Source organism: Orcinus orca, chromosome 6 (genome assembly GCF_937001465.1).
Source record: "Orcinus orca chromosome 6, mOrcOrc1.1, whole genome shotgun sequence".
Taxonomy (NCBI): domain Eukaryota; kingdom Metazoa; phylum Chordata; class Mammalia; order Artiodactyla; family Delphinidae; genus Orcinus; species Orcinus orca.
The window spans coordinates 96,092,633-96,120,572 of record NC_064564.1 but is presented as its reverse complement, the minus strand read 5'-3'; the positions used below and the strand labels follow the sequence as shown (position 1 = coordinate 96,120,572).

Sequence of the window (27,940 nt, the reverse complement as noted above, 5' to 3'; positions counted from 1 at the left end):
CTCCTGCCACTCCCTGACAAATCTCACTCATTAGCCCCTTGAGATGACTTCTTCCTCCCTGCATTCTCCATGTACTTTTAGGCCTCTGTGCCTTCACCTTATACAGTTTCCTGTGCTTGGAAGGTCTCCATCCCTGTAAAATCTATACTTATCGTTATGGGTCCAGCTCACGTGTCCCTTATTGCCAATTTCTATTATAGTGCTGATCATATTAAGGTTGTTTCCTTCTATTTCCCCCTCAGGACTTAGAGGCCTTTGAGGACGGACAGAGTCAATGTCTTAGCAATGTCTTCTATGCTTAGGGCCTGGCTTGGAGCTCGGTGCAGAAAGCAAATTCAAGAAATATTGGCACAGGCAGCAAGAGCAAGAAGTGTTGGGTAGGTGAAATAGAATAGACCTGACATTGACAAATCCCTGCACCATTCATTTGCCACTTTGGTCTCAGATCCGTTTCTTGCTCTTTCTTTGCTCCATTCTGTGTTATAGGGAGCTGACCCCTGCAAACAACATTTCCCAGGAACCGTTACCAGCTGGCTTCTGGTTAGATTCAGTCACTGTGAGGCACTGGTGAGAGATTAGAGGGAAGAGAAGGGAGGAAGCCAGGGTATTTCTCTCCTCCTCTCTCTACTTAGGAAAGTGTCCCTTTCCTAAGGACAGTGACCAAGTCTCCTGTACAGTTCTGTCTGCCATCGAGTAAACTCTCACTTTGTGGTCCCTCCTTCTGCCAGGCAGCTCTGCCATGGTTCCAGCTGCCTTTTGGTGACCTCAGCTCCTGGGCTCTGGTGTCACCACACACTCCCTTTATTCCTCCAGCCCTGGGGATGGTGGTAGCTTTTAGCTCTTCATAGTCTCTGATTTGACTTTCCATTCTGTACTTGGCTTTTTGGCTCCTCTGAAACCTTTGTGGCTAATTTCTTATGTAGCTAGCTTGAGCTTTATTTTCCTGACTAGAGCCTCACTTATATAGTCCCATACTTTGTACCTCAGTTTCTGCATTTTTAAAATGAGATGATTGAGATATAAGATCACCAATTTCCTCCTTGGTAAAATTTCAGTTGAAGGAAGATATGCTTTAGCAAGCCATCCACACTGGCCCATTTTGAATTTCAAACAGAAAGAAAAAGTACTCCAAACATTTCCACTTAGTACCTTTTGTCCTTCCTGATACAGTATCCGTTTTGTTCAGCCAGAGCTCATCAACAGGGGAGAGAGGTGAGATTCCACCTGGAGTCCTGCCTGGCTTGGTGATTGAATGTTGCCTATTATGTGCCAATGTCAAAGGTACCAGCACTGATTATATAGTGGCCAGAGGTCAGTGAGAAGCAGCAGGAGCTGGTGTGGCAATGAGGAGGGAGGGACCTGGGATCAGTGCTGACCCCAGCCACTGCCAGCTCTGGCACACCTCTGAAGACAGCAAAGACCTCAGAGTTAGTGTGAGGATGGAAAGAAACTTGGAGAGGACGAGCTACTTCTCTGCTGGGACCTGCTAGTTCATGGTCATCAATTATCAGCTAACATTTTACCTACCCATCTTCTAACTTCCAAGTCTAGCATTTTCCACCTTATCAGGCTCTGTATTGTATAAAGCATTATTTTATGTTTGAAAAGAAAGACAAAAATGAATAATATCTAATCCTTTCCCTCCAGGAACTCTCAATCAAGTAGGGGATATAGATACACATGTATGACTCTCATTCATAAAAATAATGCTAACATAGCGCAAATAACATGTTTGGGGAATACCATGAAGAAGAAGGTATCCTGAGAGGAGTGTTTTGGAAGGAATTGATGGAGGGGTGAGATTTTGAACTAGGCCTTGAAAAATGATGGTCAGACTTAAGCATGAAGGAAAAGACATTGTGGCAGAGTTAACAGCCTGAGCAAAACACAGGGTGAGAAAGTGAAGGTCCTATGGGGAATAATAACTGAAATGATAGTAGTGGGTAGGAACAGATGGGAAGAAGGCAGGAATCAAGTTTTGAGTCAATATGGGATGAGGCATTTACAGTCTATTCTTACGCAACTAGGAGTCAGTGAAGGTTTTTGAGCAGGGATGTGGCAAAATCAGATCTCTGTTGTGGAAAGATTGGCCTTGTGTCATGGGGGCATATGGATTGAGCAAGGAGAAGGAATGAAAAGAGCCCCATTAGGAAAGAGGCTATTGCAGTAGCCAATCTACCACCACTCTGATATCCCCTCAGAGGCCATGGACTCCTTGGGGTAATCAAGACAAAACAGAAATTAGTTGAGCTTGCATCATCTTAGGAATATTTACAGATCTCAAGAAGATTTGGAAGAATGACCAATATCTGGGTTTATACTTGGCAGGGCTCATGCAGTGGGCTGTAAGGGGTCAAGGAATTGGGGCTCTTGTGAGAGTCCAGCTGAAATCATTGACCATGAAGCCCAGTAAAACAAGGAAGGGGGTTAGCTAGAGGGTCAAATGCACGAACTCCCACTGCAGGCAGCACTCAGCAGCTGTAATATCAGTGAGTGGGGAAGGACAGACTGTGAGATTAGTGAGGCCCAAGAGGGTTTCATAGATGCCCAATGGTCACTTCTTATACTCTTATCTCATGCATCATGAGAGAATGGGAGTTGGTCTTTACCACTGTGTTCTTTCAAGCACATGTGGAGGCAGAGGGTAGTAGGGACAACATAGGTTCTAGAGTAAGGGATTATAGGTTAATTCACAACTCTACACTTACTAACCCTGTAACCTCTGAAGCAGCTCTTCACCATGCTCTGCCTCCTTCTGCTGTTCCTAGAAAAGCAGCCTGGTCAGTGGTTAACAGGGAGGGCCTTGTGGAATTGACTTAACGTCTCAGTCTCAGTTTCTTCCTTAGTAAAGCAGTGATACTAGTATTGCCTATCATTTGGAGTTGTGAGAATTAAATGGGACAATGCAAGCTGAGCTTTTAGCACAATACATGGAACACAGTAACTAATTAATAACATAGTGTAATTACCATATTGTGTTACTAATACATAATCGTAATTATTAACAACTGTAAAATGGGCATACAATCTGTAGCTCTGAGAGTTTCTGTGAGGATCAAATAATGAATATGAAAATGATCTTAAAACTATAAAACACTGTACAGATGTAAGATATTAATTATGATGGTAACAATGACCTGTTTGAAATGAGATGCTCCCTAGGCACACATGCAGAACCAGTGTTGTGTGATTGCTGAGGGAGCGGCTCAGTTCTCCTGGATGGTTAGCCTGCTTTGTCTGCCCTGGCTTCTCTCACTGCCTAGAATTAGCTGATAATCGCTCATCCACCCATGCTGCCCTGAGTGGGGTGTTTGGTCTGTTCTTGCTGTGGCTGATAACAGGGATGCTGCTGCGATAAGCAGATAATGGATGAAGCCAGCGTTCACTCCGAAGGCAGCCGTGGGTGGTCACCAAAAGCCAACACTACCCAGCCGTCTGATGATGGAGAACGCAGAGCCCAGTTGCATTTACAGCCTCATCACCTACAGATCCGTTAAGAAATTTGCCCAAAGGTCATGCAGTGGGGAAGTAGAGAAGTTGGTTTTGGAGGCCTGTTTTGATTCTAAACCTTGTGTTCTTTTTGCTTTGTGTTCTTTGTGCCTCTGATTGCCTCCTTTGAGGGTGACAGAAAGGGGTTAATTAGTGTGTTGGGATGGAGGAAGTTGGCAGAACTATCCTGATGAACTTGAAAACCCTCTTGGCTGTTTGCATTAGAGGCGATCACTGAAGGAGTGGGCAAAAGGCCTATCCTGAGGGGGAGTGCTAATTATTATCTATTTGAAAAAAATGACAATTGCCATTCCCAGAAATCGTGGCAAGAGCTGATGTTCAGCCCTGGTAATCTTTCCAAGTAAGAAAGAGCACTAGGCCCAGCAAAATTATCTTTTCCCTCCCAATCATTTTTGCTCCCAATTTCAATGAGAAGTAAAAAATTGCTTCAGTTCCAAACCTCAGAGTCATCTAACTCCTTCTACCTCTTCCTCTGTCTCCAATCAGTCCTTAACTCTGTTGACTTTCCCTTCATAAAGGCTCTGTCTCACAGTCCCTCTATCCCTACCTTGGTCAGGGCCCTGCTCCATCTCTCTATGTCCCACTCACCCTGTGCATAGGCACCAGCGTGAGCTTTCAGAAGCAGAGCTCTTTTCATATCATATTCTTTCTCAAAGTACTTCATGACATGTCCATAGTGTATAGAATAAAGTTCATGGGCATGGTGTTCAAGACCCTTCAAGATCAGGCACCTTTGTCATCACTCATGCTGCCCAGCAACACCCTCCTTACTTTCTCATACTCATTCTTCAAGGCTGAGATTAAAAATAATCTTTGTTGTGAAGGTTTTCTTGATTCTCTTGATGAGGAATAGTCAGCTACTCCTCTGCATTTCCATAGTCCTGGTTTGGGTGTGTTTATTTCATGCTGTTTTATGTATTCTGACTTATCTGAGTGTTCATTTTCCTGCCCAGATAGCAGGCTCCATACGGGCAGAGGCTGGGCTATATCCATCTCAGCATCCCAGAGTGTACCCATTGATCCCAAGCAGCAGGCCATAGAAGGGACTCAATGAACACTTACTCATTTGCCCCCATTCTACTGCAACTGCCTAGCTGAGCCACATTAAAAAACAAAGCAAAGCAAAACAAAACAAAACCCCCTAAAACCCCTACTTCTGTCTGAATAACTCATGTATAGAGAGTTTCTGAGCCCATGAGTAGATCTCATGATCTGGTTGTGTCTAAAAACTACAAGAAAAAGAGATGTTCAGGCATAAAATCAATGAGCAACACACCAAAGGTAGAAAAGCAGATCCAGGATGCTCTCCTCCCTCTGTTTGCAGCTAATAGTGCTGTCCATACATTTGGAGGTGGTGGGTGTTTAATTTATTTGCTTATTTTATATATTTTTGCATTCTCCTTTTTCCTCTTACATTAGATGCATTGTAAGGTATCCCTAAATTGGAATTAAATTATGCGAGCTGTATATTTTTTAAATGGTAGCTTGAGCATATATTATAGTCACTTCTGTGTCACCAAGTCCAGGAAATAATAGAGAAGACAGATATTAAAATAAATCTGTATCTACCTGGTATGGGGAAAGAAGGGACATGGTGAATCAGAAACTATGAGAAATCTCTGAAAGACAGAAAGCAGATGGATTTGGACTAAAGATAAAAGAGCAGCTGGGACAGGTGTGATAGGATTGTACCATGAAGGTGATAGCAGCACCAAGAATGTGTGGGTTCTGGGGCTGGAGGAAGCCCAGGAGACACCGAGAGGGCAGGTGATAGGGGTTCCATTGAGGGAGCAGCTAGGCGTGTTGACTTCACTTGTTGGCTAGGGGAGGGGGCATTGGCTCCCAGGCAGAAGTAGCATGTGGGGTCTTTGAGCCAGAGAGATGGGCCCAAGGTTCAGGTGGCTGGCACTGCTGGGAGAAACATTTTAAAAACAGTGTCCTTAACATTTAGTAAGAGAGAGAAACCAGAGCACATAAAACAACAGTGAATGTTGTACAGACATTTGAGTTGGGAATGAAATAGGGTCACTGACTTAGTAATTCAACAGATGGGCAGTTCAGCCTTGAGTCCTCACCATTTAAGGTCACAACCATCTCAGTTTGCCCAGGACTGAAGGGATTTCAGAATCACTTTCAGTGCTAAAACCAAGAAGGTCCCAGGCAAATAGGGACACGTTGGTCACCCCACCACCATCCTCCTTTTTCTCATCTCATCTATCAAAGCAGTGTCTCATTTGACCTCTTGTTTCAAAAGCTGCTCTGGCTACTCTGTGGCTCAGTTTTGGGCAATTCCCAATGTTGGTCGTGTGGGTCTCAGATCACTTATGTAACACATGCTATTGCCCCCTATGATTTATTGTTGTCACTGAAAACATTTACAATTATATTAATTTGGTATATGTTGAATGAGATATGTAATCATTATGATTCATGGGATCAGGAGACCTGTATTGTATTTGTCGTATGATTTTTTTCATGGCCAAACCAAGTTTTAGTTTTCATTCTAAGTTCTCCAGGTTCTATAACTGTTGCTGATGTCCATGCCCTTCTTAATTACACTGATCTAATCAACTCCAGCATGGAATTATATACACTTAACTGCAGGTAAGAAAGCAAGGTTCTGGGTCTGATTCTCTAGCAGTTGGAGATCTTTTGCCCCAAGCTTGAGAAGGTATCTGTGGACATTCCTGGGTAGCCAGACTTCTCCCTATCAGATGGTTTCAGCAGCTGTGTGCTATTACCCATCCACAAGTCAGGATCTTTAAGCATTTGTAACTTTAATTAATTCATTCATTTATTTGGTCAATCGGCAAACATTTATTGAGAAACTATTATGTTCCAAAAAGTTCTGGTGTTGAAGATTTAATACTGAATGAATAGACAAAATCTCTGATTTCAGGACATATATTCTAGTGGGAATGGGACATTGATAAAAGAATGAATGAACAGACAACCACCACAAAACTAACAACAGGTAAACAAGAAAGCTGTCAGACAGTGCTGGATGCTTAGCAGATGAATAAGGCTAGGTGCTTTGATGAAAATTTCCTAGGTAGTGACTTCTTCTTGGTGGTCAGGAAGGCCTTTCAAGGAGGTTACATTTAGGTTGAATTTGAATGGCAGGGAGTTGGCCATGTAGAGATAGGGAAATGGGACAAAAAAAGGCATGCTTGTTGGAAGAAAAGCTAGGAACAAACTCCCAGGAGGAAATAATTCTGAAGTATCTGAGGATCAGCAAAAAACCCAGGGGGGCAGGAGCTGTAGGTTAGCCTAAGGTCTCAGGAGCTGTGGAGAGGAGTTTGGGTTTTACGCTAAGTTAGTGATAAGTCTGTGGAGAATTTTAAGTAGGGGAGAGATAAGATACAAATTAAAAATAAAAAAATCATTCAGATTGTGGTGGAGAGAAGGGATAGAAAGATCTGAGTGTGGAGGCAGGGAGTCCAGTTAGGCTGCTGCAGGAGTGGTCCAAGGAATGATGATGGTGGTGTTGGCCTGAATGGTGGTGATGTAGGTGGCAAGAAGGAAATGATAATGGAATATATGGTGGAAGTAAAGTCGATGGGACTTGGGACTGATTTGATGTAGGAAGGAGGGTGTAGTGGGTTGAATTGTGGCCCCCAAAGATATGTCCACCTGGAACCTCAGAATGTGACTTTATTTGGAATAAGCGTTTTTGCAGATATAATTAAGATAAGGATCTTGAGATAAGATCATCCTGGATAACAATAGGTCTGAAATCCAAGGTGAATGTCTTTATAAGAGACAGAAAAGATACAGACACAGAGATTCGAGGGGTAGGTCATGTGAAGACAGAGGCAGAGATTAAAGTCATGCATTTACAAGTCAAGGAATGCCAAGGATTGCTCACAGCCAACAGAAGGCAGAAGAGGCATGAAATGGATTCTCCTTCAAAGCCACCAGAAGGAATCAACCCTGCCAATGTCTAGTTTTGGACTTCTGGCCTCTAGAACTGTGAAAGAATAAATTTCTGTGGTTTTAAGCCAAGTTTGTGGTAAATTTGTTATGGCAACCACAGGAAACTAATAAAGAGGGGAAGAGGGAAGTCAAGAATATCTCCTGAGTTTCTTAGTTTTAGCTACCTAGTGGATGATAATACCATTTACTGAGATGGGGAAGACTGGGAGAAGAGCAAGATTTTCTATAACTAGTCTTATCTTCTAGAGATGGCAAGATGGAAGGAATTCCACATGAAGTAGAATTCAGTTCCAGCTTGCAGATCCAGGGAAGAGGAGAGGGGTAAGCAGAGGTGGTTCCAGGTCTAGGGTTAAAGTACAGAGGGGAGGGCCAAGAGCATTGTTCAAATAAAAGACTGACGGGGGATCTAGTGTACCTCACTCTAATCTTCCTTCCCTTATTTGTGAATGAACTTGGGGCACTTCCTTAATTTCTTTGAATCTCATTTGCTTCATTTTAAAATAGAAGTTTAAAAAAATGTAGCACTTTTATTTTGGAGTGAAGGTGTTATCCTTTATTTTTATCATTTTCCTAAGATGTTTATTAAAGATCAACATTTTCCTCTTTTTATTCCATCTACAATATCAAGAGAATTAGTTGAAATGCACTAATGTGGTTAAGGGGAAGAATTCCCCATCAGTAGAAGTAAGCTCTGCTACCTTGCAGTATTTGGGAACAGAAATGTGTTCAAACCAGCTGCGATTTCCAAGTGCCTTAAATGTTATTTGAAAAAATTTTCAGGAATTTCCCAACTTTTCATTCAAGAAATTCCTCCCCCCACCCCCTGCCAATGCCTGGTCCAAAAGGGATGACTTTACTGTAATATGGTATTTATAAACACATCAAGGTATTTTATTGAAAAGAATTTTCAAATTGGGGAATCGAAGAAAAATCTTTTGAATCATTAAGGCAATTGCCTCTTGTTTTTCATGTAAGATCATGGATGCCATGATAAAATCAGTGGAATTGCTCAACCCTCCTGTGTCAGTTGCCTATAAATTTTCAGGATTCAGTCAGTAATCCTTGAATGTGCTGACAGATTCTTTAGGGTTTGGTTACTGCGGTTAGAAAACATCTAGAAAGCTGTAAATAATGGCCTCCCTGTCTTTGCTCAAGCTGTTTTCTCTGCCTGAAAATCCTCCCCCTTCCCCATTGTCACATCCATCCTGGTCTCCCCTAATCCTTCAGAACACTGCTTAAAGGCCCCATTTCCAGAAAAATCACTCCTTTTATTACATTAATGATGAGGTGGAGATCTTGGGAGAACTCTAGGCATTCCCCACCCTGACTCCACACCAGCCAACTGTGACCCCATCCTCCTTGGACCTCCTTCCCATGGCAATTTCTGTACCTCTCTCAGCTTGCTGGACACTGTCTCCCTTGAGGGCTTGTAGTTTTCCTTTTCTTGTTTCTTTCTTCTCAGCATCTTGATCTATACTCTCTTCACCTCTGCTTTCACTCATCACAGCCTTACACAATGAGGAATGGAAAGGGTCCATGAGCATGGATGGATGGATACATGCTTATAGGCATGTAGGCATGCTGAACACACATGCTGTCTATGAATTTTGAAGTGGCTCTTTCTTTGCCCACATGCTTGCTTTGGCAGCATGCAGCAGGTGCAACATAGAGGGACTGTTCTGGCACTTGGGTCCTTTTCAATTTAGCTTCTTGAACCACCAGTTTGGCTCCTTCTTCCTTACTTCTCAATTCTCCCTTGATTCATTTTACTGCTCAATCTCCCATAAAACTTCCCCACAGTACTCACAGCTGGTTTTCCCTGGATAATAATTCAGCTTATCTCTTGACCATGGGCTTCTCTTAACTATGGCTTCTCTGGTGTGATGATAGACTCTGGAATTACCTTGGATAAAATGCTTCTGAGCTCAATCCGTTCTTTGGGACTTTCTTTCTTTCTTCTACTATTGGACCTGTCTTCATTTTATTAATGGGGTGTTTTTCACCTTATTGATAGTAACTCAGGGAAGAAGTAAACTCCAGAGACATTATACTCTCTTTAGAGAGACAAAGATTTAGAGAAAGATATATGGCAGCCCCAGTTTATTTATACATCAGGTTTCATGGAAGCCTTACTTTAGAGTATAGAAAAACTACCTGAGCTTTGTAGATTCATTTTCTGAACAGCTGTAGTTTTGGGAGACCCAGATCCATGTAATTACTTGGTAAGTCATAATGGGGCCCCACAGTATGATGGCGTGACTAAGGAGGAGGGTGGCTGTAAAGACATAAGACTGTTTTTCCAAAGTTAGGCAAGAAAATGAGGTTCATTGCTTCCAAAATCCATCCTATCTATTCACACCCACCTCACATTGATAATTTTATTGATGATATAGTTTAAAAGATATCACTAGATTTCTGTCAGTGTTCAAAGGCCCTTAGAGACCATCTAGTGTGGTGTTTTCCTAAGTGAGAGATTATACCCTCTTGGCACTGGGGTCATTTTGATGAGGTATCTAGATACAATGCTAAATACTGTTGACTCATATAGTAAGAAGCATTCCCTTTTTAAATTCTCCAGGCCTTCTGATTAACCAAGGAAAAGGCTGCAATTTGGAGCCCAAATGTCCTTATCACCTTTCCATTACTTACTAATCATCTTTATTTATTCATTTGTTCATAAATAAAGCAAAAGCAAATGCAAGGCTCAAACTTTCTATAGGCAACCATCTCTATGAAGTGAATTTTTAATGCCTCTGTTGTCACTGTGTTTATTTTTCATGTTTCATGATTACATGTGGCAAGGGATATTCATTTACTATTTAACATGGTAATATAAGCTTTCCATTTGCAAATATTTATGTAAGTAAAATTGTGAGTTAACCAAAAGGGAAATAATGACACTTATTGAGACCCACAGAGTCTCAGGCTTTGGGAAGTCCGTGGTGAAAAATAAACATGCAGTCCCCACTCTCTTTAGAATTAAGTCAATTTGTTGAACCTCGCAGTCTTTGTGACTTACATTTGTCCTTCTAATTTGGAGCTTCTAGGAATTATTTCCACCAAGTATGTGACTTAATTCTACCTTTTGGCAATGAACTCCTCAAGAATACATGATGCAATGGGAAGCCAGGCAAGGCGGGGATGTGTCAAGGCATTCCAGATTGGGGCCACTCCTGCAGGCAACAGGCTTCATACAAGCCTCTCTCCATTTTATGAAGCGATTTAACTCATGGCTGATTCAGGAAGAGCTAGTCCACTAAATGCTTCCATGGCTTCTGTCAGAAGATGGCTGGGTACTGCTCTTGAAAGCTCTCAGGATGTCATGTAATCCCTTTCCCCCAGCAGAAGGTGGATTGATGCCACATCTGAGAAGTGATTGGTCGTGGTGTCTTCAGGAACCACTTCCCCTCAGTCGTCATGCTAGCTTTCACTTTTCTAAATCAAGTGGGGGAAAAAAGATATTGGGGTCTGGTGAACATCTGGGTAACACATTAGTCAAAGGAATCTGTTTCTCTTTGACTCTTACAGCGAGGAAGCTATCCTCCATTCCTAGCAAAATGATTAATGATAGCACACAGAAGCCAAAAGCATATGAGCTTTTACTTTACTTTCTTTATTTTCCCTTCTACCTGTGGACGATAGGCTTTTCCTATCTGTGTTCTGGCTTGGGACAGTCAACATTCCAGGAATCTATCAGGTCTGTTTCTTGAGAGGCCTGTGGATTTGCTGATTGACTTCCTTTTTGGTGCACTTGAGCAGTTATTTGTTGTAGATGATGCAGAAATTTCTGAGGCATAAAAATCTGCCTTTGCCCTCTACTTCAGTTTCTCTCTATCTTTATCAAGTGAAGGCAAACCACAGCCCAGACAGACAGGAAGGCACATTCACAAGTGTGTGGTGACCTGAAAGTGTTGGCTGACTCATGAGTGAGGTCAGGGTCACCTCCTGTGGCCACCTGATTTCAGACACCACAGAGACAACAGAGACCTAGCCCCAATCCCCCAGCTCAGCCCTTCCTGCAGTGGCGTAAGGCCTCACAGCTCCCACTTCAGTTTACAAGAGCTGGGAAGAGCTATGCATGTATGTAGAAGTGGGGATTTTTGTGTCTCCCTGTAGCCTCATGAGGCCAACGTGGCATCCTCTCTCTGCTGTAAGACCCTCCCCCCCACAATTCTTACTTCCATTTCCTTTTTTTTTTTCAGCTTGACCGTTCTCCTCTGAGTACTCCCCACCATTCCCACTCCTGAGCACACAGGGCAGCCTCTCTGTTGTGATCTGGGTCTATAGGACTGCTTCTCTTGCCTTATTCCCCCAGATTTGCACCCCTACACCGACTGTTAACTCCTTACTTCACTTTTCCTCATCCTCCCCTCACACACAGAGGCCACGGAAGACCTCAACTTAGGGCGAAATCTGAGCCATGCTTTTACCACAGAGAAGTGCCTCCCTCGCATCCAGCCAACTTCCTGGCTAGCCCTGGATCTTTGGGAGATGCGTCTTATTTGTGGCTCGTTTGTCATCCTCACAGGCCCAAACAGTGAGTTAGATAAGGGTAGGAGAACCGAAAACATTGTGTCTTCTGAAACCCATCCATCTCTGTGCCTCCCTCCTCATTCTTGGGCTCCATTTACAGCTTTTCCCAGGCCTGTTCTTTCACTCCTTTTGCACCCAATCTCACAGCCCCTGCTCCTTTAACTAATGTCCAGTCTCCTGGCTCAGTTAGTTCTCACCTCAGAGCATGGGGTCTGTGCTCACCTCCTTCATCCTCCCTCTTACTTAAGTATCTGTGAGTCCCATGGAGGCAGAGAGCATGCCTGATTCATCTCTGTTTTCTCCCTCATTCACCGTACAGGGCCCAGCATGTAGAACTCACTTCATTCGCTGACTGAAAATTGAAAGCGATGGTTGGGATATGCCTCCGTGGCATGATACCAGGATGTGATAGAGCCCTTTATGATCGTAAACACACCCAAGAACACCTGAAATGGAAGCAAAAGCCAGTGAGGGAAGACAGAGAACACAGCCCTTCATTCCAGAGTCTCTAGAGTCAGGCAGTACTGACTGAGTGCCTTTTCTATGCCAGGTGCTGTGCTGAGGGGAGACAGTTAAGATCTTTTGGAGCTTTGGAGCTTACTGTCTAGGGGGATGTATACATGTATGCCTTATACAAAATAATTTAACTTATAAAAAGCTAGTTCCATTTATCAATATTAATGAATTAGAAGTGGGGATAGAAAAATTATATAACGTGTAGAAATGATAAAACTTAGGAAACATTTAAAAGAGTTACATAACATGTATAAAAAAAATTCAGTTTTATTTTTATTTTAAAAAGAAATGGTGCTCAGTTCCTCGAAGACCTTATAACCCAGGAGAGATCTGATTGCATCTGCTGAAGTGTGTCATTACTGAATTGTTGCATGTGCCTTTCCATGTGTAATACCTGGTCATTACACTACATATCTCTAGATTGTTTATGTAGTTACATGAGCCTGTGTTACCTACACAAGTAAGCGAAGCTTTAATAATAAAAAAGAAGCATTTAGTCAATAGCATAAAATATGTAAGAGAGAGTGGTTAACAAGCTTATTAATAAGGTTAATAAGCACATTAATAGAGTTAATATGTTTATGCTCATCAAGTTAACCATTTGATGATATTGACGTTGTTTATTGTAGAGCAGAGGGCATCTAGTGATTAGATCTAAGTATATGCTGAATCATTAGTTTCTTTTCATTTCAGAGACGTAGAAATAGATTTTTTTTCTCCAGTACAGTTTTATGTCTTGTGAGAACAAAGAACATCAAACAATTCAGGGATACATTCCTTCAAGGTTTAAAAAAAACAGATCAGCATGTGCACAGCTAGTCAGTATGGCCTTGGCACCTGGGAAGGGAGTCTTCACATGGAAGGACTACCAGCATTGGCGTCCAAGGAAGGGAGGCATTTAATCTTTATTTTTAGCATGGCCATTCTTTACTTCTGGTCAATGCACACTTTTCGGTAGTAATTAAAGCAGATGTACAATGTATGTTTGATAGGCCACAAACAGGCTATTTTGTGGCCTGTCATGTATAAGCCAGAATGACTTCCCCATACCTCAATATGTGAGCATTTCTTTTTATCACAGGTTACCAGAAACTTAGTATCTTAAAACAACACAAGTATTTTATCTTATAGCTGTAGAGGTCAGGCATCTGAAGTGGGTCTCACTGGGCTAAAATCAGGGTGTCCACAGGGCTGTATTTCTTCAGGAGGCTGGCGAGAAGAGTTCATTTCCTTGTCTTTCCAGCTTGTAACGATTGCCTCCATTCCTCGGTCATGGCCCCACATCACTATGAGCTCTGCTTCCATCCACATCTCCTTCTCTGACTCCTGCCTCCCTCTTTCACTTACAAGGATCCCTGTGATTACACTGGGTCCGCCTGGGTAACCCAGGGTAACCTCCCCATCTCAAGAGCCTTAATCTTAGTTATACCTGCAAAGTCCCTTTTGGCATATAAAGTAACATTCATAGGTTCTGCGGATTAGGACATGGGTAACTTTGGCAAGGGACACTATTCTGCCTACCACAAAAAGTACCTAAAAAGAATTCTTAGCTAGATACATGAAAGACTGGGGGCTAGAGGTGTGGAGCAGTGGCTCTACCATGGTGCCTTTGAGACTTTGCCTCTATCCACATAGACTATGCAGGCAAAGACTTGACCTGTGGTGAATCTGGGTGTTGGCCCTGTGATCCTCCCAGAACGTGAGAGGATGGGAGGCCTGTCATGAGAGTTTCTCATTGCCTCCTGGGTTCTGATGCTGTAAGAGGCTTAGAAATAGATTTTAAACTAGAAAGAACCTGACTATCTCTTAGGTAAGAGTAACTGAACAAATACTGTACATGTCATTTCAATGTCTCTGTATAATACGTGTTCCTTTTTAGACGAGATCGGGCGCGTTCAGGGTGGTGTGGCCGTAGACTGTGTTCCTTTTTAGTTTATAAAGAGGTTATAAAAATAAAATGACAAAACATTTTATATTACTGATGTAACAGTGTCTATATAAGGTATACTTCTAAAATTAAAAAAATTAAAAGTTATGTATATTTAAGGTGTACAACATGATGATCATATACATACACGTAGTGAAATTATTACTGCGGTGAAGCTAATTAAATGTCTTCTCATGTAATTACCATTTTTCTGTGTGTGTAGTAAGAGCGCCTGATATGTATTCTCTTAGCAAATGTCCAGTATTCATTATATTATTATTAATAAAGTTTATTTTCCACTATACTTACAACTGTATAATTAGAGCATTATTAAATAGAATTTATGAGAGTATGCATATTTCTAGAGACTAAATGATGTATAGTTAAAAATCAGAATAAGCAACATTCTGCTTTAGATCTTAAAGTCAACATATCCCAAAGTTAGTATCCTTTCCCATTAGCCAGTTAGTGAGCTGTTTTTACATCTACTGATTATCCGTATGATAATTCGACTGTAGAATGCAAAATGGTGTGAAGTTGTAAACAATAACAACAAAACAACTTAGCAGTGGCTGTGTGAGGAACTCGCAATCACTGAAACATATATTCTTAGGTATCAATTTTTTTTTGAAGAAGGTGTTTAAACTCTCTAAATATATTGATGACAAGTCTGAATTTTTTTCAGAAATGTTTATTGAATTCTAAACTATTGATATTTTACATAATGGTCTATGGAGTAAATATTTGAACATAGGCCATCCATTCTCCTGAATGTTGGAGAAGACTAAAAGCCATTTTTCATGGAGAATTCTGGCTCATTCCCTAGGCATGTGGCTCTCAGGTCAGTGGGCTGGGTGGATATGTATGTAGAGCATGGCATATTTCCTGGTTAGGAACCCAGAGCCCACTAGGGCAGTGTTTTTAGACTGTGGGTTGCAACCCATTAGCAGATCATAAAATTAGTTTAGTGTACTGCTGTCCAGTAGAAATATAATGCAAGTCACATAATAATTAAAAAATTTCTATCAGCCACATGAAAAAAGCAGTTGAAGTTAATTTTAATAATAAATTTTATTTAATCCATTATATTAAAATATTATCTTGACATATAAAATTATTAATGAGCTATTGTACATTCATTTGTTGTACTAAGTTTTCAAAATCTGGTGTTTATTTTACCCTGGCACACCTTAGTTCAGACTAGCTACATTTCAAGTTCTCAATAGCTATATGTGGCTATTGGCTACCAAACTAAACAGCCAAGCTCAGTGCCTGAAAGTTTATACCTTGAAATAGAATAGAATAGAATGGAAAGTTTCAGCAGGCATTGCTCATAGTAAGGTAATAATTTTTCAGGGGATGCAAAGTGTGTTTCTGAATGAGGGTTGTGGTTTAAAAGTACATTTGACAGACTCATAGACATAGAGAACAGATTTGTGGTTGCCAAGCGGGCAGCGGGGAGGGAGAGGGATGGACGGGGAGTTTGGGGTTGGTAGATGCAAACTATTACATTTAGAATGGCTAAACAACAAGGTCCTACTGTATAGCACAGGGAACTATATTCAGTATCCCGTGATAAGCCATAATAGAAAAGAATATAAAAAAAGAATGTCTATATGTGTATAACTGAGTCATTTTGCTGTACAGCAGAAATTAACATTGTAAATCAACTATACTTCAATTAAAAAAATTTTAAAAATATGTTTGAAAGCTGATGTATTATAGCACATTGATCCTTCTCCCAGCTTAAGTTTCTATGGAGATGTACTAAAGGCAGTTGCTTTCTTGACAGTATGAAGAGCTCTATGGGGCACTTGCCAGGCTCACCACTTCTTGATGTCCACTCAAGCCTTAGATACTTAGATATTTATCAAGTAAGACTTAAAGGAGTACTTGAAGGATTATGCAGCTCACCAGTCTGCATGTATGCTCAAACTTTTCTGGACCAATCCAGATCAGCAGAGAGATGGGGCCCTTGACTCTAATCAGATTTTTTTTCCTATAATTTGATTTTGGTGTGATGTCATCATAATAATGTTCAAAGCTGCTATAAGGACAGTGCTGTCACCATGTATATGGGCACTTTAACACATTGTTAAGGGAATGCGCATTGGTACAACATTTCTGATGGGCAATTCAGTGATGCATATCAAAAAAATTAACAATGTGTGTGTCCTTGGACCCAGCACTTCTAGGAGTTTGTTCTTCCACTTCCAGGAACAAGTGAAGGTGATATATGTGTGTGTAAAAGTTCAGCTCTACTAAATGCATTGAGGTATGTTGGACTGGATCCTGGAACAGAAAAAGGACATTGGTGGAAAAACTACTAAAGTCTGAATAAAGTATGGAATTTAGTTAATAATAATATCAAAGTTTGTTTCTTAGTTGTGACAAACATACCATGGTAATATAAGATGTTAATGTCAGGAAAAACTGGGTGTGGATGTATGGAAACTCTGTACTGTGTTTGCGACTTTTCTATAAACCTAAAATTACTCTAAAACAAACTATTAAAATATTTAAAACTAAAAATTTAACTTTTTATAAAAATAAGGATTTTCATTGTAGTACTACTTGTAAAAGCAAGAATTTGGAAACAGGCTAAGTATCCAATCTTGAAGATTGCTTAAATAATTTTGATGCTCATAGGATGAAATACCAGGCAGTCATATAAATGATGTTGTAGAATTGTATTTTTCAACAAGTAAAGATGCTCATAATATATTAAGTGAAGAAACAACTTCCAAAATATTGTTTTACTGAAATATGTGCATAAAGAGAACTGGCAGAATGCTCACCAAAATATCAAGAGTGGTTATCTCTAAATCAATGAGATTAGAGGAGATTTTAAAAAATATGTATTTTGTGCGTATATGTGTTTTCTAGTTTTTCTTTACTGTGCTTGTATTGGTTTTCTAGTAAGAATTTTTTAAGATTTTTTTTTTATTTGCCAAAGCAGAATGGATGAGTCAGAGTGCCCTGACGCGGCGTGACAGTGATGAGTGTGCTCTTACCACAAACTTGGAAACAAGGGACTCAGATTGCCCTCTGAGAATTGGGCTCAGAAATCAACATCGAAAAGTATTAGCATTGAGTTGGGTGAAATCTCTTTAAAGAATCAGAATGACTCACAGGCCAGAATTAATGCTGGCTACAACCAAACTTGGCGTTCAGAAATGCAATTCGGAATGTGTCTGTTGGAAAAGAATTGGTAAAGGATGCATGTGTCTAAAGGAAAATCCACAGAGATGGCTGGTGCCCATCTCAGCAGGCCCAGGAACGAAATGCCCTATTAGACTGGCCTCAGTTTCTCTTTCTTCCTGATAAGTCTGCCCTATGGTGAATTGGAAGCATCATGATGTTATCCTGACCTAATAACAATAAGCATTTCGATCATGTTAATTCTCTGACTCTAATTAGGGTTAGGCCCACTAAAGAGCCTGCCGGTCACTTGGCTCTCCATGTAGCCTGTCCACAGCTGGTCAGGCTGACATGAGCATCCATCCACTTGACAATGAGTTTCCTCATTGTGAATTAGCAGATTTGGCAGCAAATTTGATGAATGTCTCTGTGAGCATTGTTAGAATGAGTCAGTGCTCTGGGTCCAGTCATATGCATGGCTTTGACAGGAGGAATTTATGAGCCCAGGAGGGGAGGGACCAGATTGTGGACCCTGTGAATTGCCCGAGATAACAGTCTCCTTTGGGCCTTGTTAGGCATCCTCTCAGCCTCATCTCCTCAATGCTACGAGTTGTATTTCTCTTGGTATGTGGCAGCTCACTCATCTTTTTTGCAGTGCCTTGCCATTCCATCTGATATTGAGAAAACCACTGTGGGTAGGGCAGCAGAATCCAGTGGGGTGAGTGCTACAGGAACCAAGTCAAAGAACTCAGAGAGACATGGGAACCTTACAGACTTCCACTGGGGGTTGAGTAGTTTCAGGTATCAACCCTAGGTTGGTCGAGATAGCTCGTATCACTGTCCATCATAGCTCTGTTGTGGTGAGAGAAACATTAAACTTGGAGTCCACAGGTTTCAGTGCCATGATTTTGGCCTCATTATCTGGATGACCTTGCACAAGCCAACTTTTAGGTCCTTGACCATAAAGTTTAGGATATATGTAATGCATAATAATAATAATATGTATCACACAGAATTGTTATAAGTTTAATTGCTGTGATTGATGGAAAAGTATACCATAAGCTGAAAGAACTTTACCAAGTAATGTTATTTCTTTATTCATGAGTCATAAGTAGAATTTCTGTGTGTGAGTGATTCCTGAAATGCAAGCAAATTGAAATTTTTGTGTCCTAGAAAGTGGAAAGCCGATTTAGTTTGTTATGTAACGTATAGAACTCTATCAATTACCGAAAAGACAGCCAGCAATGCCCTAGATTGCTCAAAACTTCATAATTGAATATTTAAATTATATTAAGACTCTAATAACTAGGTTTTGTTCTGAATGATTGCTTTGCATCCACATTATATTTCTGTTTACTTTTTTTAACGTACAATTTTATAAAGGTGATTCTTTTACTGCCAAAAATTACAAAGTGCTACAGAAGCCTCTTCGACCTAGAAGCCCCTAGAATTCTTATGGGTAATTTTTTGTGAGCTTATGGCCACATAACCTGATTCCCTTGTCTGGCCTGTGCCCTACTTGGAAGATTAAGTTCCCTTGTGACCTTTGCATGGCCACACATAGTACAGCAAGAGAAAGACCTCTGGAGCTGTAGTTAGAAGACCCTCATTGTGTGGCTTCTGGTATATCATTTCACCTCTCCAGGTCTCAGATTCCTTTAATAAAATGGGAAAAAAGACTTTCTTTTTCCATTGGGCATCTTTATCCACCATCAGCTTCTTCTTATTTGGTTCACACTTTTCCCTCTGCTTGGAATGCCCTTAATCCTTTTCTCCTGTTGAAATTCGACTTGTCTTTCATGGTCAGCAGATGATACTTCTTATTTGAAGCCTTCTGTTCTTTCTTCAGTTAGATGATCTCCAAACTCCTATAGCAGTTAAACTGTGCTTCTCTCTCACTGCATTTACTCCAATTTAATTATTATAAAAATTATTGGTGTATAGGCAAAATGATCATATCCATGTAACAGAGCTTTGTTTTTGATGAATACAAAGCTACATGAAAGTTTATATAGATATCTTCTCTGAATACTGGATTATTTTTTAATGAGATAACCATAAGAAAATAGATAACTGAAAAGAAAGTCCATTTCAAGGACAGACTGAGCTGTTAAAACTATCTTAGCAATGATAAAGTAGGATCCATCCTAGAAACTCTGCCTCAGGAAAGAAGTTTGAGGCGAAATCTGGCCCCACTTCTAAAATTTCTGGCCCTAAGTAGCTCATTTGTTAAGATGTGTGAAAGGGAGTTTGCCCTGTTTGTGATGCTCAGCAACTTTGAATACCGTTCTCATATCTGGGGAATATCTTAATTTTAAATTTTGCTTCCTCAAGGAAGAAGCCAGCATTTTCAGGGCATAGGCATGTGACCACATGCTCTATTAGCCAGAGCTGTTCACGTGAGAATTCATTTTTTTGGAGCGATCTGGGAATCAGCTGTTGTAAGAACTCCATCTTTTTTAGTGAGAGTGGTGGTGTGGCATCTGTTTTGGGGGTCAGCAGTTGCTGCCTCTTTGTGTCCAGGCCCCAAGATTGGTGGTGCAAGCCACAGTGTTTATGCACAGCTGCAGGGACTGAAATACCTTTACTGGAGTGCTTGAGTAGTATGATTTGGGTGTTGCTCCTGGTGGGCAGACTCCAAACTGGATCTAGGGCTTTCTCCAGAGGTTCTGTGTACTATTTCAGTAAATCTCTTTTCTGCTTAAATTTGATGGAGGGATTCACTCGGTTGCAACCAAGAACTATGACTAATAAGGTGGACATAATTCTATATGACAGGATGTTGAATGTGATTCTTCCAGTTTCCTTGGAATTTTAGCAAAAATCCCAAAGGAGAAGAAAAACATAATAGGTGCACTTCCTAAAGCAAGGTACTGGGTACCTCTGCCAGACCAACCTAACAACCGTAGATCTGGTTCTGTCGATATTAGCCAAATCCCTTTCTAAGCTGTATGAGAGGCGGAAGCTGAACCTCCAGGAGAGTGACGGATTCCTTTGGAGAGAGTTGTCTTTATCCCATGGGTCTCAATCCAAGTGAGAGAGCCTTGGAAGGAATCATCAAATGAAGCTTGAGATCGTGTGTCTCCTGTAGGTTGAGGGGATCGAGGAGCAGATACTTAAATCATTCCTTGTTGTGGCTCCAAAGGCCATGATTCAGTGATGCTCATATTTTCTCCACTGGGGGCTACTACCAGATAAAAATGTATATGCATATATTCATAACCAAGTCACCTAGTTTGTAATCTGTATATAGTGCTCATGCCGTCAGCTTTGTATAATCTTTTCATTGTCTTTTTAAAGCCCTCCATTAAAAAATTCCCTGTAGGTGTTATTGCAGCCAGTGATCTGGAGTGAATGGATCCCAAGTCTTGCTGTAAAGATTTTGGTACCTGAATAGGAGGAATAGTTGAACAACTCTACCACCCTCTATCCCGTTATCCCCCCTCCCCAACACACAACTGTCATCTTTGGAAATTTTGATTAAATCAGGCAAGTATTTATCGTGTTTGCCCTGAGTTCTAGACACCCCTAGCTCAGTACCTGGCAACATGGTGGTTGATTCTTTCCTAGAAAACATTCATTGTGTTTGATATCAGTTTTTGTATCAGTAGCCGACAGCATTTTTAGCAGCCTAAAATGATGATTAATGCTTGTGACTTTCTGGCGTCCAGTAATGTTATCCCCCGTTTTCACTGAGGCTGGCAAGGACAGAGATATTGCATTTGTCTTACAAATTCGCTGGGGCAGAGCCAGAGTAAACATCGACTGGAGGTTCCATTTAAGGCCAACTCATTAGAATTTTAACCAATTTGCAAGAATAATCTCAATTAGGACAACTCATTAGACTCTAATTGGACTTTAAGCTCTTCTTGTAACCTGGTAGCTTCAGTGGGGCTCCTGAGGATGTGTTGCCGGGGGTGGATGTCTACAGGGCTGTGTACCTGTGGATGTGCCAAAGAGTTAATTTTCCCACAGCAGGGTGGAGTAATCCAAAGAAAACAAACGAGGAATCAGACTGGCTTGACAAAAGCACTATATGATTGTAAAAGGCAACAGGACCCAGGCTTTGCATTAGAAAAAAAAAGAAAAAGCCTTCTTTTTCTTTCTCTCTTATCACAGCCAAAAGATGCTGCTGATGCTAATCTATGCTCAAGATTGGTCAAAGAAAATATCTTTGGAGAAGAGCCACTGCTCTCTCATTCCAGGCCAGCTTTAGGTAACCTTAGGATGACTTAGTACTACGCCAAAACTCTGTCCTGGCCCTTGTCCTAGCCTAGTACCTATCATGCGCCTGCAGCGGTGTCTCAGGCGCCTCTTCACTCTGGAAGGTATCTGTAAAGTATCTAACCCGTGTTCTTCCAGTTAACTCTTTATAGATGCCGGTGCTTCCCCTCCCCCTTACCATCCTGGAAGTTATGAAATCTTTGAAATATGTTGATTTCAGTTGGAATATATCACCTCAAGACTCAAGACACCCACTCTCTTTTCATGTGTTTGATTCCCAGGAGTTCATAGACTTGGAAGAGAACCCAGGGGTCCCACCCAGCAGAACTTCCAACTTGCAATAGCACGCACAGGTGCTGATTGCCATCACTTCCAGTAACAGGGGTTCATCCTGTCTTCCTGTCTTCCACCCACCCAAGTCTTTTGATTTCTGGAGCCACACTGACTATGCTGACTCCAGTTCCCATACAACAGACAGCCTTTCAAACACGTCCACAACTTCCTTGACTCGCTCTTCTTCAGGTGAAGAACTCCTTCCTCCCTCAACCAATCCTTAGGTGGTGCTGTTTTGAGATCTTTCTCCATCCTGACCTACAACCCTCCTCTACTTTTTTACCCTTTCTTATTTACAATGAAGGGCTTAAAACAGAGAACATCCTTTCCCCCACACTCCATCCCCAACACTGGCATAGGATATATTTTTACCTTTCTTGCCCTGGCCTTTACACTTCTGTCGATATGGTCAGCATGTGGAACCTTTAGCTTTATCTTTGTCAGACCTTTGGCTCATACCAAGCATCACGTCGGCCAGCCTCTCATACCCTGGCCTTTTCCATGCAGCGATACAACTGAGTTCTGTGATGCCCCTAAGAGCGGGACTTTGTACTGACCTCATTTAACTTTGTCTTGTTGGATCTGGATGGTCTTTCTCAGTAACCCACTCAAGTATCAAGAAATAAGGACTGTCCAGAGCTGTGCCTTGAGGTGAGGTGTAGTCTCTGTTTTTTACCTATTGTAGCATACTGGCTTTTACTCAGAAAGCCCAATTAGTGATTTTTCTCACCCGCAAATCTCCAACCAACTGAATTCCAGATTCTGGCCTCGTTTTCTGCTCATAGGGCAGTGTCTCAGAAGTGAAGAGAGCTTTGGAGAAGGTAAAAAATAGAGGAGATATTCTTCAGGTCTTTTTCTTTCTTTGCTTTCTTTTCAGGGATTGAATAGTTACCCCTCAAGAATCAAGTCATAGTCTTTCAAACTTAAAATGTTATTTATTGGGACTTCCCTGGTGGTCCAGTGGCTAAGACTCTGTGCTCCCAATGCAAGGAGCCCGGGTTTGATCCCTGGTCAGGGAACTAGATCCCACCTGCATGAGAATTCGCATACCACAACTAAAGAGCCTGCATGCAGCAACGAAGATCCTGCGTGCTGCAACTAAGACCCAGAGCAGCCTAAATAAATAAATTTTTAAAAATATCATTTATTTCTCTATTACTTACAATCTAATAGAGGCTGGGAATGGGGAGAAGGGCACAGACAGCATGTAATAGAGGAAAGAGCACTGCATCAGGAGCAAGACTGCTTCATGGGCATGTGACTTGTGAAGTTACACTGGGCCCTGTGCTCGGAAGAGCCCTGTGTTTGGCTTAATGCTCTGTTGTTGCCATCTTGAAGTTCTTCCTTATTGAACAAGGGGCCCTACATTTTCATTTTGCACTGGGCCCAACAAATTTTGCAGCTGATCCACCTTGATTAGGAGTGTTTCACTCTCTCCCCCCTCACCCCCAATCTTGGCATATTGTCTTACCTCATATCTGCCATAGGGAAAATAATAGGATTTCCACCTCTGGCAATCTATGAGTCTAAAACAGAAAAGGTAGAAAAAGGGAGCAGTGGGCTCTGTCAAGAATTGCAGGTAGAACTGAAGCTTCACATAGGTCTTTTTCCTTTTTTTTTAAATTTATTTATTTTATTTTTACATTTATTATTGGCTGTGTTGGGTCTTCGTTTCTGTGCGAGGGGTTTCTCTAGTTGCGGCAAGCGGGGGCCACTCTTCATCGCAGTGCGTGGGCCTATCACTATCGCAGCCTCTCTTGTTGCAGAGCACAGGCTCCAGACGCGCAGGCTCAGCAGTTCTGGCACACGGGCCTAGTTGCTCTGCAGCATGTGGGATCTTCCTACACCAGGGCTCGAACCCGTGTCCCCTGCATTGGCAGGCAGATTCTCAACCACTGCGCCATCAGGGAAGCCCCCACATAGGTATTTTGAACTTAGTTGGTCCAGGTCCCTCGTTTTATATTGGAGGAAACTCAATTCTTAAACGAGAATGTGGTCTCCTCAAGTCCCATAACACATTGGAGTAGAGATTTCTGTGGATGACTTCCCTCCCCAGAGGAGCCTACCAGGAAGGGAGCCAATGCGTAGCCATCAGAGCCATTGTAGGCAAGGATGTGGCCAATGATGGAGCAGAGAGAGTGAGATCAGACTCTTCTTACTCCATTGCCTGCCTTTCTCCTGCTCTCTGAAGCACACACACACATACTCTAAATAGATTTAAGCAACTTTGGCGCAGTTCCAGTGATAAACCCAAACCACGCGGAGTCCTAGGTAGGAAACTGATCCCAGTGGTGGAGAGAAGTATGGAGATGCCTGTGAGGCCAACCATACATCCTCTGGGGACCTCCAGGATTGGCTTGCCATTTGAGTGCCCTGTAGGTACTTTGTCCTTCCTAATGCTGTTCTGTCCCTCCTTCCTATAATCCCTCTGACTTTTAACATCTCCTTTCCCAAATGCCAGTATCCCCTCCATCTCTTTCTTTTCCCATAGTTACTCTTCCCTTGTAAATTTGAAGCCCCCAGTCCCCTCCTGTGTCATGTAAATACTCATGACTTGTAGCATCTGCCCTGAGTGCAAGCTTCTCTCTAACCAACCTTCTCTGCTGCTGGGGTGACATGCTGAGGCTAAGGTCAGAGGGAAGAAGGATGTGAGGGTTTGGGGAGCACCTCCTCCACAGTTTACTTTTTCCTCCAGCTATCGTAAAAATACAGTTTCACATGGCAAAGATTTGTGTCCTGTTGGAGACCCTCTTTGGATCTGTGTACTAGTTCCATGTTTCTCCTGCTAGAGTAATTTTGACTATATAATTCTAAAACACTCTTAACTCTCAGCCATGCTCCTCCGTTATATTACCTGGCCCTCAACGGCATGTAAGCTCACCTCTTCACTTTGCCTTGGACCAGGCTTCCCAACTCTTGTTAGAAGTGCTCCAGCTTCACACCTCTTTTAGTTTCTAGAAAGTGCTCTATATCCTTCACCTCAGAGCTCATGCTTGAACAACTCCCACCCCACTTTCCCCCACCACATTTCCCCAGTGAAGCCTTCTTTGGCCATTAGACCAGTTTATGTATCTCCGGTGTTTACTCTCACTAGCATACCACTTACGGCTCAGTTACAATCATGTTTGTTTCCAATGTAGTTATGACTATTTTGATTCAGGTTTGTGTCCCTCACAAAATTAAAACACAAAGGGCTAAAATTTACCAAGAGTTTACTATATCCCAGGGGCTTTACGTATGTCATGTAATGTTTAAAATATTCCTAAGAGGTAGATACTGTTACTATCATTCCCATTTTACAGATGAGGAAACCGAGGCACAGAGAGATTTAATCCATTTATATTCAAAGTCACATGACTTACAGGTGACAGAGTTGGTCATCGGACTAGAAAGGTGGTTTGGCTCTAGAGCCCATGCTTTTCACTACTGTGCCATCTGCTATGACACTAGGAGCTGTGGCTATGTTTGCTTACTGTGGTATCCTCCATGCCTAACTCCTGGCATACAACAGGTCCTCAATAAATACATGTTGATTCCATGATTGGTCATGGAAGTTGACCAATTACTTTTTCTTAATTTTATGTTTCTTTGCTCCTCGTTGCACGGAGAAGGGAATAGGACAGATACGTATACACAATAATGCTGGTGGTTAGAACTCTGCCTTCGAAGCATCTGGTACTTTTATATGCAGACCACAGAAGCACTGGGAAAGCAGAGCTGACAATAGGATTATGACTTCAGGACCTGGTGCTGCAACCTCACTGCTTACCTTTTAGTTACTATGGCCTGTCCTGACCATGCTCTACCTTGGTGTCAGTGTAAAATAGACCTGCGACACTTCTGATGAAACCCGACCCAAGAATCATGGAAAGAGATGATGGTGGAGACCCAGCTGCCATTCTCTCTTTCAAATGTGGTTAAGGGTAGAATACCCTCTCAGTGTGTCCTAAACTTGGCCATATTGTGACTAAGGAGAATGATTCATCAGTATCTTCCTATTTTCACTATTAAAAGAATTCTAACCCAACCCAGTTTCCATTATAATGGAGGGCAAACCTCAGCCATGTTGAGTTTGTATTTAAAGCAGAGATTGAAGGGGTTGGAGAGCATAAAGGCAGTCCCTCAGGAAGCACACATCCTGAATTATGGTCCATTGCAGAGCTTAAGGACAAGGAGTTCTGATTACATCCCATGTTATTTCATTCAAGTATATAAAAATTATCCTGGGCCAGGCTCTGTAGTAGTTGTTGTGGGTACAGAGAGGAATAAGACAAAATTACATCCCTGGGTATGTGTCTATGGGAGCATACATCTGTATGGGGGGGGAGGGAGGTATTCACTGTAATACCAGGCTGAGTGTGCTGGGTTAGTTCAGTTAACTTTGTTAAAATGCAAGAAGACCCTTAAAAGAAATGCCGTGTGGGCTCTGTCTAAGAGAATCTGGAAGATTGATCAGAAGAGATGGTGGAAAGTGTATTACAGGTAAGTAGGTTAGAATCAACAGAGGTCTGAAAGATGAAGGTATTTTGAGACATAGGAAGCCATTGGTCTGGAATGGATGGTATATTAGGTATTGAAGGAAGGCCTGTACTACATGAAGAGGAGAAAGCATATTGGAGCCACACCATGGAGGATATTTACAGTTTAGCTAATGGGGGAGAGGTGGTCCTGGGGGAAGGGATCTTCCACTTCACCTCTCTCCTGTCTCCGACATCCTAAGTTAAAATTCAGGTCCAAGATAAGAAGGCTGAAGGCAGAGAAGATGAGACCCATAGCTCACATGAGTCGTCCTTCAAGAGGCCCAACCAGCTCTCCTGCTTCCTAAGGATTTAATCCACAAATGCTTATTTCATATCATCCTTTCAGCACCATTCCACCTATGTGTCAACCAATCTATATGTCGATACTAAATTAAACCGTAACTGAATTCCTACTATTTCAAGGTGCTCTGTTAGATGTTGAGAAGAGATATCAAATTGAATAAGACAAGCAGGCTTTGTGTGCCAAGTTTTTACTATATTTTTACAATAGTTCTATGAGTTTGGTAGAGATGATAAACTGAGGCTTTAAAACGTTAAGTAGCTTGCCCAGGATCATGTAGAGAGTGAATGGTTGAGCCTGAATTCAAACTCTGGAAGCTCCTGGACCTCGGTTTCCTAGTCTGTTATGTGAAGAGACTATAAATACATCATGGAATAGCTGAAGATTAAATGAAATAGCATAAGTAAAGCCCTGGCACAGTGCCTCACACCTAGTTAACTATTGTTATTTTTATTGCTTTCTACAGAGTTAGTGCATGGCAGAGCTGCGACTGGGGCTCAGGGGTGTCTAAGCTACCCCCAGGGTCAAGTTCTTTTTTGTAGCTCCATAGTGTCTCCCTGCAATATGATACAGCATATTTTGGTTTAGCTTCTCAATATCAAAACTGAAGGTATAAATAGACCAGAGAGCCAAGTGGCTTAAAGTGATGCTGGAAAAGTGATGAACAAAGTAGATGACTTAGTCTGAAGTATGTGCCAATCTGCCATTCTTCAGGATTCACTAAGCTCTCTCCTAGGATCAATTCCAATTCCAGTGAAAACCTGCATCCAGCAACTGTCGGACTTGAGCTCCTGATGTCTTGCCTTCAGATAAGAGCAGCATGACTTTATGCTCATTGCTTCTACAGCAGTCACCACATCCAAAAAGTCTTTGGAACTTGGCAGCTTTAGGCTTACATCCTAATTCCAACTTGTGTGCTCTCTGATCATGGGTTAGTTACTTAATTTCTTTCAGTTTCAATTTCCTCCACTGTCAAATGGGAATAATAATACCCACTCA

General features: G+C 41.7%; 1 long non-coding RNA gene across 1 annotated transcript in view; it reads left to right on the top strand.

Moving 5' to 3' along the window:
- The window catches only part of LOC117201930 (uncharacterized), a 452,276-nt gene that overhangs the window by 163,396 nt on the left and 260,940 nt on the right, over window positions 1-27,940 (top strand). The window lies entirely within an intron of this gene.